The sequence below is a fragment of the Capsicum annuum genome, chromosome 8, assembly GCF_002878395.1.
Source record: "Capsicum annuum cultivar UCD-10X-F1 chromosome 8, UCD10Xv1.1, whole genome shotgun sequence".
Taxonomy (NCBI): domain Eukaryota; kingdom Viridiplantae; phylum Streptophyta; class Magnoliopsida; order Solanales; family Solanaceae; genus Capsicum; species Capsicum annuum.
Window position 1 is genome coordinate 116,008,721 of NC_061118.1, and position 10,079 is coordinate 116,018,799.

General features: G+C 32.0%; 1 long non-coding RNA gene across 1 annotated transcript; it reads left to right on the forward strand.

Annotated features, from left to right (window-relative positions):
* The first annotated feature begins 4,518 nt into the window (after positions 1-4,518).
* Positions 4,519-9,862, forward strand: LOC107879619. Its single transcript, XR_001677017.2, has 3 exons — positions 4,519-6,168; positions 6,349-6,434; positions 9,480-9,862. It is a non-coding gene; the product is annotated as an uncharacterized LOC107879619 (long non-coding RNA).
* The last annotated feature ends 217 nt before the right edge of the window (positions 9,863-10,079 follow it).

The following is a 10,079-nucleotide window of genomic DNA, read 5'->3' on the forward strand; positions in this document are numbered from 1 at the left end:
ATAAATTGATATTATTGGAAAGCTAATTAAAAGAGATTTCATTTGATATATAGTAAACCACCCAGTTCATCATATAAAATGAGTTATGGTCGATTGAAGTTAACCCAAGTTTTGACGTTCACTAAAACTTGAACGATAGGAAAGCTTTCAACTTGTACTTGAGTTAAGGGACCTATATGATCTAAATTCATGATAAAATAGATTCCCACACTACATAATTAATTAACACACTAATGTTACATATTCGAGGCTTTTGAAATGTCTACACATAGGAATGACAGATTTTCATCCTAGTCCAAAATGTGGGGTATTACAGATATTAGTATAGTCAACTTCAAACAAAAATATATCTAGTTATACTACAAATTTTTGACCTCACGACCCACCAAAAAATATATAATTGAATTGGATTTTCAACGACACAAATTTTTCCCTAATCCGATATCGGAGCAAAAGGTTATACCCATTTTACTCCAGCATGTTAGCCTGGCAACTAAGTGACCACATGAGCCGATGGCTTATCACATATTTGATGACTTATCAGATAATTTCATCATCCTTAGAAAGAAATTAATAAATTCCAGCATCAAGTGATGACATAAGCTGATGGCTTATCACATATGTAAGGACATCAGCCCAATGTCATCAGTCGTAGAATTCAGCATTTTTCAAACGATTTTAGAGTGGTATTTTGGTATTTTACCTTCACTCCAAAGCTCCATAAACACTGAATTCAGCCTCTATTTCACCAAAATACATTTGTTTCAATCAAATTCTCTCAAGAACAAGAGGAAGGGTTTCCAATTCAAGATCCAAATCTCAAGGATTCTTCCATCAATCTTCAAAAATCAAGTATTAAGGCATGTCATATATTGATTCATGAATCCCTTTCACCTATGAAGCTAGAGAATCTCTTTTCAAAATACAATATTTGTGTATTTATGAACATTATGATTTAAATAGAATTAAAATTCATGTTCATGATGTTGTGGGGTTTGATTCATGTTTTAAATTACATATTCGAATGATTGATCCTAGTATATGAAGATTTGCATAATAATCAAGATAAACCCCCTTCAATTTACAAGTTGATTGATGAATCCATGATTATTAGATGTGTTGATGATAGTATGACCAAAGCATGCTCCCCATGTGTTTGACTAAATGCCTATGTGAAGGAAAAGTGCCATACTAGTATAATAATATGAAATCTCCATTCATGTACAAGTTTATGCACGTTAAGTGTTTGATAAAATATCTTATTCAATGAAGTATGGATATATATGTAGCCATTGTATTGCTTTAGAACTTGTACTTTATGAAATCTCCAACTTAATGTATTATGGATTGTGATATTGGTCATGTATTCAAGAAAGTCATACTTTGTCAGTTTCTTCCCATCGAGTCTTGGGGGTAATTGTACCCAAAAATTTAGCTGTGTGCCTAGAGTTAGTGTCATGTTTTCATGATATCCTCAGTCATTCCATGATCCATAGAACTCAGTCAGTTATGTGACTCAGGAAAGCTTAGTAATACAGTAATCTCAGTACTATTCCATCAGTTAATGAAAACTCAGTTAATTTAGACCAGTTCAGTTTAGTAATCCATGTTCAGTTTCTATTCAAATGGGAGTAGGAATTAGCACCGAGTGAACCCAAGGATGGGAACACATACTGTCAGATGAGGGTGTGATTCTTAGAAGTCATTCTTGCGTTCCAAAACTATGTAGCCAGCATAGGTTGAGACATCAACACTGTCAGATGAGGGTTGTTGAGATGGATAAACACTGTTAGATGTGGGTACCACCATTCTATTTTAGGAATACTATTAGATGAGGGTCACCCACAGCTTGTCCTTACTAGTAGTGCAGTATTGACACCCTTATAATTGGGGTTACAGATTGGACCCCAACATAGCTACATTGCATTATTTGGGGCATGCCAGTTAGATGACTACTTTCCACAGTTTCAGTTACAGATCAGGACTGTCAGATACAGTCATTTAGTCTCAGTAATAGAACTCAGATAGTTCTACAGAATTCAGGACTGTCAGATGAAGTCATCTCAGAATAGAATGAAACTCAGGTAGTTCTATTAGAAACTAGACTATCAGATACAGTTGCTCAGTATTAGTTATTTCAGTTATACGGTTATCAATATCTTATGTTATCAATACTCAAATTTAGTAATCATGTTATCATGAACTTAGTTACAGTTATTATGTATTCACACATGTATTCTCACATTCATATTATTTAGTCAGTTAGTATAGTTTATGCATGAGAACCCTTTGCATTCAACCTACCTCACATGCATACCATTATATTCAATTGTACTGACGCATTTGCGCTATGGTATTTTATACCACAGGTTCAGAAGCACGAGCTCCATAGCATCAATAGCATTCCAGTACTCAGGAGTCAAAGTCATCAGTGAGTCCTCATCCTTCGAGGACATAAGCATTATCTTATCATTTTAGTAGTTAGTTTATTTCAGTAGTTGGAGTTAGTTGGGGACATGTCCCATCAACTCCTTATTCAGATAACTAGAGGATCTTCAGACTATTATGTTCAGTCAGTTTATTAGTTTTTTTTGGGTATTTCATACCCCATGCAGATGTTATATTTTATTAGATATTGTGTCTCAGTTTTTAACCTTACGGCCTTACAACCTTTATTTTTGTATTTACACAGTATATTACTCACTGTTTAGGTACAAATATCAGTCATGGGTTAGCTTGTGGTCTTTCGGGGTCATGACCACCGTGTAGCATTTTGGGTACCAGATTCGGGGCGTTACAACTTTACGGAATTACAGAGCCCCAAATTACTATATCATTTGAAAAAAGGTAATTCTAGGGGTGTCAAATGAGTGGGTTGAGTTGAAATTGGAAATATTACAACGGGTTGAATTAGAAATTTGGTTGTGTCATGATCGACCCAAATTTATTTTGGGTTTAAATGGGTTGCGCTCAAATGAATTAAAAATTGGGTTGAGTCTTGACCCATCCATTTTGACCCACTTAATCTAAAAAATATTAACATATTGATATTTATCTCTTGTACACTACAATTTTAATTCTAACTTAAAAATTTAAAATAAAAAACAAGTTCAGTTTTGCTAAGGAATGTCACCGAACATTATAATAATGAAATAAAATATACTATAGGTGTGTTCACTAGGGAGAAAAAATATTTTTCAAGAAAATGTTATCCATGTTATAAATATACTTGTATTATAGTGAATTTCTACTTGTATGTTTATTAGGAGAAATTTTAGGATCCTAACTTTTGGACTAAGTCAGCGATAGTATTCTACAAAATTTGTTGGTTATAACAGCTTTTGTAAGTGATTTTATACCGCAAAATTAGTTAATCATAAGAGAATACATACACCAGATGATATCATTGAAGAAATAAAAGCCATTTATGGAGTTAATATTAATTATATGAAGGTATGGCGGGCTAAAGAGTGATCACTACAACAAATTTGACCTAAGGTCATACTAATTCTAGACCATATTTAAAAGGTGTTGCTAAATGTATCTAATGGCACACTATTAAAGTGTGACCTTTATCAAAAGTTTTTGGCTAAAAAAAATTAGATAACGCCTGAAAACGTATCCTTAGATAATATAGATTACACTTTGTAAGTGTTGCCAAAACATAAAAGAATTAACAACGCTTAATTGCCTAATTTGTTATGCTTTTTAATTGTGGTATATTTATAGTTACAAAAGCAACACTTTATAAGTGTGGCTTAGTATTTTCATAAAAATTTAATCCAAATTTTATAGTCCCTACCTATTAATTTTAGCAAAAATTTCACCTCTCTAAATATTTTTCACCCCTTCAATTTAGAAAGGCAAAAGATTTGTCACCTCCATAAATATTATCCAGGATGAGCTCTTGTTATTGTGCAACCTTAGATAGATGATGAGCATCTTCATCTTTAAATTCTTTAGTTTTCCTTAAAATCTCAGGTTTCATGATTAGCTCATTGCGAAATTAAAATCTTAGTTATTTTTCCTCATCTATTCCATTTTTGCATTGTCAGAGAAATCATAATTAGAAGATCTATATACATTATTCCTGACATTCTGTGAGTTCTCATATGTAATAGTATTACTATTGAATTGATTTTTGAACACGCCAAAGAAAAATAGAGCTCAAATTTGTATGGCTTTTGGGGCTTCTCTGTTGGTCGCTTTGACAACTGTCTTTTTCACATCAGTTGTAGAACCCATGGGAAAAACACTAGGTATTAGGGTTTATTTCAAGATATTTTGACATTCATCATCTGTCTCAGGTAGGGTGTTTGGCCTTCAAAAAATTTGTTTACAAATGTGAATAATTATGCCCATATAGTGCAGTAAAATCTTGTACTACTCTCGGCTGATTATATATTTTATGAAGTTTTTTCAATTTAATTTTTCAAGGACACATTTACTTTGTCACTTTTAACAAAAAATTATCTCAGTTGTTATTAGATCTTTGATCCATAGGTGAACCTTGAGCAGAATCAAAAGATTAGTCATGTTTGTTTTTTAAATATATAAATCAATATACTATATTTCTCATGGATCACTAGGTATGAATCATAGTAGCTATAAGGATCGTTCAGTCTACAAGAAGTATTGAGCTTATCTATACTTTTACCTGGCTATTATTTATCGTAGTAACATAGCAGTTGTGGAGTTTTTCCGTAATCTTTCTCATTTCAATTGCGTCGTCTATTTTCTTGATAGAAAATTAATAATTGTGTCAAAATAGTTGAAATTTATCCAAAAAAAATCAGTAGGATCACCGAAGCCCTTCATACTCTTCCTAATTATACAAAAACATATACATTATGAGTTTGTGTTTGGAGATCAACACATCTCAAGTTATTTAAGCTCATAACATCTAGTTTTAAGGGCATTGAAGAAAAGCCTGCCTCCTCTCACATAAAATCTTGCTTATGCCTTATTTAAATTGTATAAATGATTTTTTTTGCTTGTACTGTGCTATGCTTGTGTTTATCTAGAAATGGAATGCTATATCATTCTTGATGCATAATCTCATATCCTTATATTCCGTTGAAGAAGAATTATTAATGGAAAAAATAAAAGAACATTATGACTTTTTATCATGTTTGATCACTCAACTATAATTTAACATGTATGAGTTGGTTGATCAGTTACGTAATAAATGGTGTATCTGTGCAGCCTAATAACTTTTTTACTATGTATTTATTTATTCAATATCTTTTATTGTAAGTTATGCGTGAAAGGGACCACTTCTCTCTGTTTATAACCAAAGGATTCACATCCTACTTAAAGATAAAAAGTAGACACAAGGTACGTCATTTGCTTATTCCGTAATTATCTTTCTGAATTGTATTATTTCTTCTGTTTTAACAATAAGAAGCAGCATTGAAGTGCTTGTTACACATAACTAAAGAAAATGTTATTTGGACTAGAGAGTATTTCTTAGGGTGATATTATTCATAGATGATGGCCATAAGAAAAACTTTCAACGTACTTAAAAACTGGGTAGAGTCCAACATGAATGAATGCACAAATGGTGAAGGAATTTCTTGTGATGAATGTTTTGGTTAAGCTATCTGAATCAGTTTTCCCTAGTTTTTTGTTGAGTTTCTTCAAACTGCTTAAGTTTTTATGTTAAAAAAGTTCTTTGTTAATTATTTTCCTCTTTTTATAATGTATATGATTATTTTGTGCGTTGTATTGCCTATCATCTTCAGGTTTCTACCTTCTTTGAGGTTGGGGCAGTTTTGTGTTTGGTCGTTAAAATAGTGTCTTATTTTTTTTACCCCGAGGGAGAAAGAAGTAGTTTAATATATGTGCTCAAGGGTTTGGTTTCATATCATTTAAAGTTTTTTTCTGCAGCTTGATTTTTCTTAGAATACTTTTACTTTATACTAAAAGGTAAGATTAAAGAACTCACACGGACTAAAAATATCTATCTATCTATTATCTGTTGCATGTTGGATAATGTTTTTCGTATTTATTATCTATCTATGCGTATGTTTCTTTATTTTTTAATTTGTTGTTAGAATAATCTAAGATATTTTTTTATTAATGGGATGTAGGTTGGAAACAACATGAAAATTCAAGCATTATCTAGAATTTATAATCTCCCCATCCATATATATTCTTACAGCATTGGTAATTCTTATTTTGAATTTTTATTCTTATTTTTGTAATATGATGTGGTGATTGTGATGCTCAGCTTTGTGGGCATTTGTCTATTGGCTGCTTGCAAGGAATTTTTGAATTTACTGATGTAGAGTCAATGAACACATTATATGAAAGTCATAACTCATACACTCTTCCCATTTGTTTCAGTTATCGTCACGGAAATCATTACAACTTTCTTGTTGATTCTTGTCAATTATAAGTTGGTGGCAAGCTTAAATTTAGTTATCTAAAAGGTAAACTCTCTAATTTATAAGGAAATATGCTATTCATTTTTTCCTTGTGTAAGGATATAGGTTAGTAGCATGTGCTTGAAGATGTACTTTCCGCAATTCCATTTGATGTACCGGCTAACGCCATTTGACATACTAGCTAATAAAGCTATAGTCCCACTGTTCTCTAACTTCATACTGGATGTTTCATCACCCTCCGCATATGGTAATTGCTCAATAGGGATTTTAGTAGTTACTATTCCATTAGGGTATATTTCACGGTCCCAAGTTTCCTAAGGGATCAATGAAATTTCCTGTAACGTCTGCATCTGCTAATTTATTTAACTCTTGATTTCTATAGTAAGATGTTTTCCTCAAAAAAGGACTATTTCTCAATTTTTTCTTGATTTCCTTCTCACTTCATAAAGAGTGCTACTGTTAGTACATTCTCTTATTTTTTGTTACACATCTTGTAGTTCTGCTCTATATAGTGGTTCTTATGTACTTTGGAAAATTCTCTAACGTTTAAGTCCTTAATATGATGATTTGTACCCTTTAATTTTTCTATTGAACTTTCATTCTAGTTTCATGCCTTTGTTGTGTCCACACTTGTCTTATAATCCCCATGATGTTTGGAAACATTATTGACAAATTTAAATAGTATAGGCCTTGGATCATGATGTTCCTCAATCTTAATAGCTAATAGAGGTTAATCTGAGTAATGAGGACCCCTTATTATGCCTTGCACATTATTCTTCTATAGTATGTATTTGGATTGAGTCAATGGTAAAAGACACACTTAAGTTGTTACTTTTTCTTATTTTAATTATCTATGGTTCAATTAATCTACTAAACCATTTTGAGGACAACATGGCATTAGGTTAACTCAATATCGAGGAGTATTTTAATACAAAGAGGGAGTGATAGTTTTTCTATGTAAATTGACAATAAAATGCTATAGTTTAGGTGTATTTTTGGCAATTTGAATTTGGGCGGCCCATTTTCTCTGTGGAGGGTCGTTTGATAAATTTAGATGCTCAAATACTTCATTAAATTCAAAATAGCGATAGAAAATAATAGTCACAAGTTGTTCAGTTGAGAAGAGGAACCGTCGAACGCAATTTTTTCTTTTCTCATGATCTCTACTTAGACTATAAACCTTCTCTATATTCAGGGTATAATAAAAGAGTTGATGTAATACATTTGTGAACTTATTCCCCAGACTATATTCTCTATATTTTGGGATTCAAGTAAAGTTTATTTTTTTCCCTTGGTGGGATTTTGTTTTTGAGTTGGAAAGTACCTCCTTATACCTCAATTGTGGGATCATATTGTATATATTGTTATTGTAACTGTAATGTATATGTGGTTCATGGACAAGTTCAAGGTTCCAAGTTTGTGTAAGCTTGTCATTTCTACTGGCATAGAACTTGTTAAGCATTGATTGTGTCTATTGTTTCATTAGGGATTATAAACGATGGGACTGAGAGAAAAATTAAGTGGTGATATTAGAGGGATCATAGAACTAATTTCCTTGTGAGTTGGTTTTAAGATAAATAAACTTCTGAATAATAGACTAAGCTTTTATTTGTCACCATAATTTGTTCATTTCAGTTCCTAAACTTACATATTCGCTTTCTCTGAGGATAAGAGATCTGCAAAAGCTAACATATTGTAAGACTATAAGACCTTGATGGTCTTGTAGCCTGTTATGTACACAAAAGTGAAAAGGATATTATATTTTCATCATAGAATGATTATTTAATCTTCTTTCTTCTTACTAACTTGTATCATGATTCAGTCAAATTTTTTTTTTAGACATACATAACTTACATATATGTAAATGTATCTATTTTACATTTCAAAATCCTTACTGGTTGTAGCTTCAGTGGCAGTATACCAAGGGAATTAGGAAAACTTGTTAACATTCTTGTAAGAACTTCTCAATCATATTAATTCATGTTTGTTGATGGTGTATATCATTAATTTTTTTAGATTCATGTCAATTTCTATGACAGAGGACTTAACTCAAATAACTTTACCGGTAAGGTCGCACCAACTCTTGTCAATCTATCAAAACTCTACTAGCTTAATCTAGAAGATAATCAGTTAGGACCAATTCTTATTTTAACCTCCACAAGTCTAGGATTGGACCTTGTGACAAAAGAAAAACACTTGTGAGTAAACTTAATCTATTTGTATTGTTTTCTTAAGTTAGGATGTATAACTCTTAAGGTATGACTTTGACATTATGTCATTATCGCAATCACTTTAACAAAAACAAACTTTCAAACTCCATTCCAGACATTCTTTTTAGTTCTTACATGGCGCTAATACATGTGTAAGTCAAGAAACAAAAGAGGGATTCACATTATTTCTTCGGCCCTCCAGTTCTCACTTTATGAACTTATGAATGGCAGACTATTTGATGTGAATCAACTTAGCAGGAGAATTCAATTTACACTAGGACTTGTTCAAATAATTAAAGATCTGTGAATAGAATCGATCGTCTTATTTATCCTACCTTTCATGCTACTTCACCTTTTTATTTTGGTTTATGTGCTTGTATTCTTTATCTTTTTCTAGTACTAATACAACCTATCATATAGAGTCATCTCGATAGAAATGCCTTAAATTATAGCATCCCATCAAACCTCAACAATCTCACAAGTGTCGTGGAGTTGTAAGTATATTTTCCCTCATCATTGCTCATTAAATTGTCTTTTTGAAATTAAAGTAGTTCATTTGTGCTCCTATTTCTGCTTTTTACGAATTTTTGCTCACAACGATCTATCAAGTCCACTACTAGATTTAAGTGAAATGGATTTCCTTAATTATCTATAAGGCTTGCACAAAAAATATCTACAATCCTGATTTACTGATTTATTTTTTTGTACAAAGTGGACCATTGCAATAATTCCTTTCATAAATCAGAAGCGCCTCTATGGCTCTATGATGAGTGGTAATTTTACCACTCATTTGCACTCAATAATTATGCACACTACTATGATTTGAAGAGATAAGTGAGACAAAGTGGTTATTAAATGCACTAATTTTCACATTTTGCAGGCATACAAGCTAGGAGAATAAAATATGTGGATTTGAGCAAAAATGGACCAAAGAAGGGGAAAAAATGCAGCTAAAAGACCTGGAGCAGTCACATGACTCAATTACCACGATCGTTGTCTGGGGTCTACAATCACAGACAGTCAAGAAGGTTAAAAGTCCACAAATGCAAAGTCCTTATCATAGTAGCCGCAATCGCGGATAATCTTCTGTGATCGTGGCTAAGCGAGAATTTTGCCTAGGGCAGATTTTTCATTTCACCTAGACGAATCCAAATCTTTATATAGGCTAAAACCCTTTGTTCTTTAGGTATTCTAGATACTGGAAACACTTTGAATTTGAAATTGAAACCCTAAATTGGGAAAGAATTGTAAATTTGATTTGGAAATTTGGATTTTTGTATTTGTAAAGAATGAATGCATTCAACAATCCTTTTGGTATATATTTGTTTTTTGTGTTAATGAGTAGCTAAATCTTTTAGTCTAGGAATTATGCTGAAATAAGGTAAAATTAGTTATGGGTGTGATGTATTTGTGCATATGCTAGTTAGTTGATAATGGCTTCTACAATTTTTTTGACTAAATTGGTTGGGATTTGTGGGTG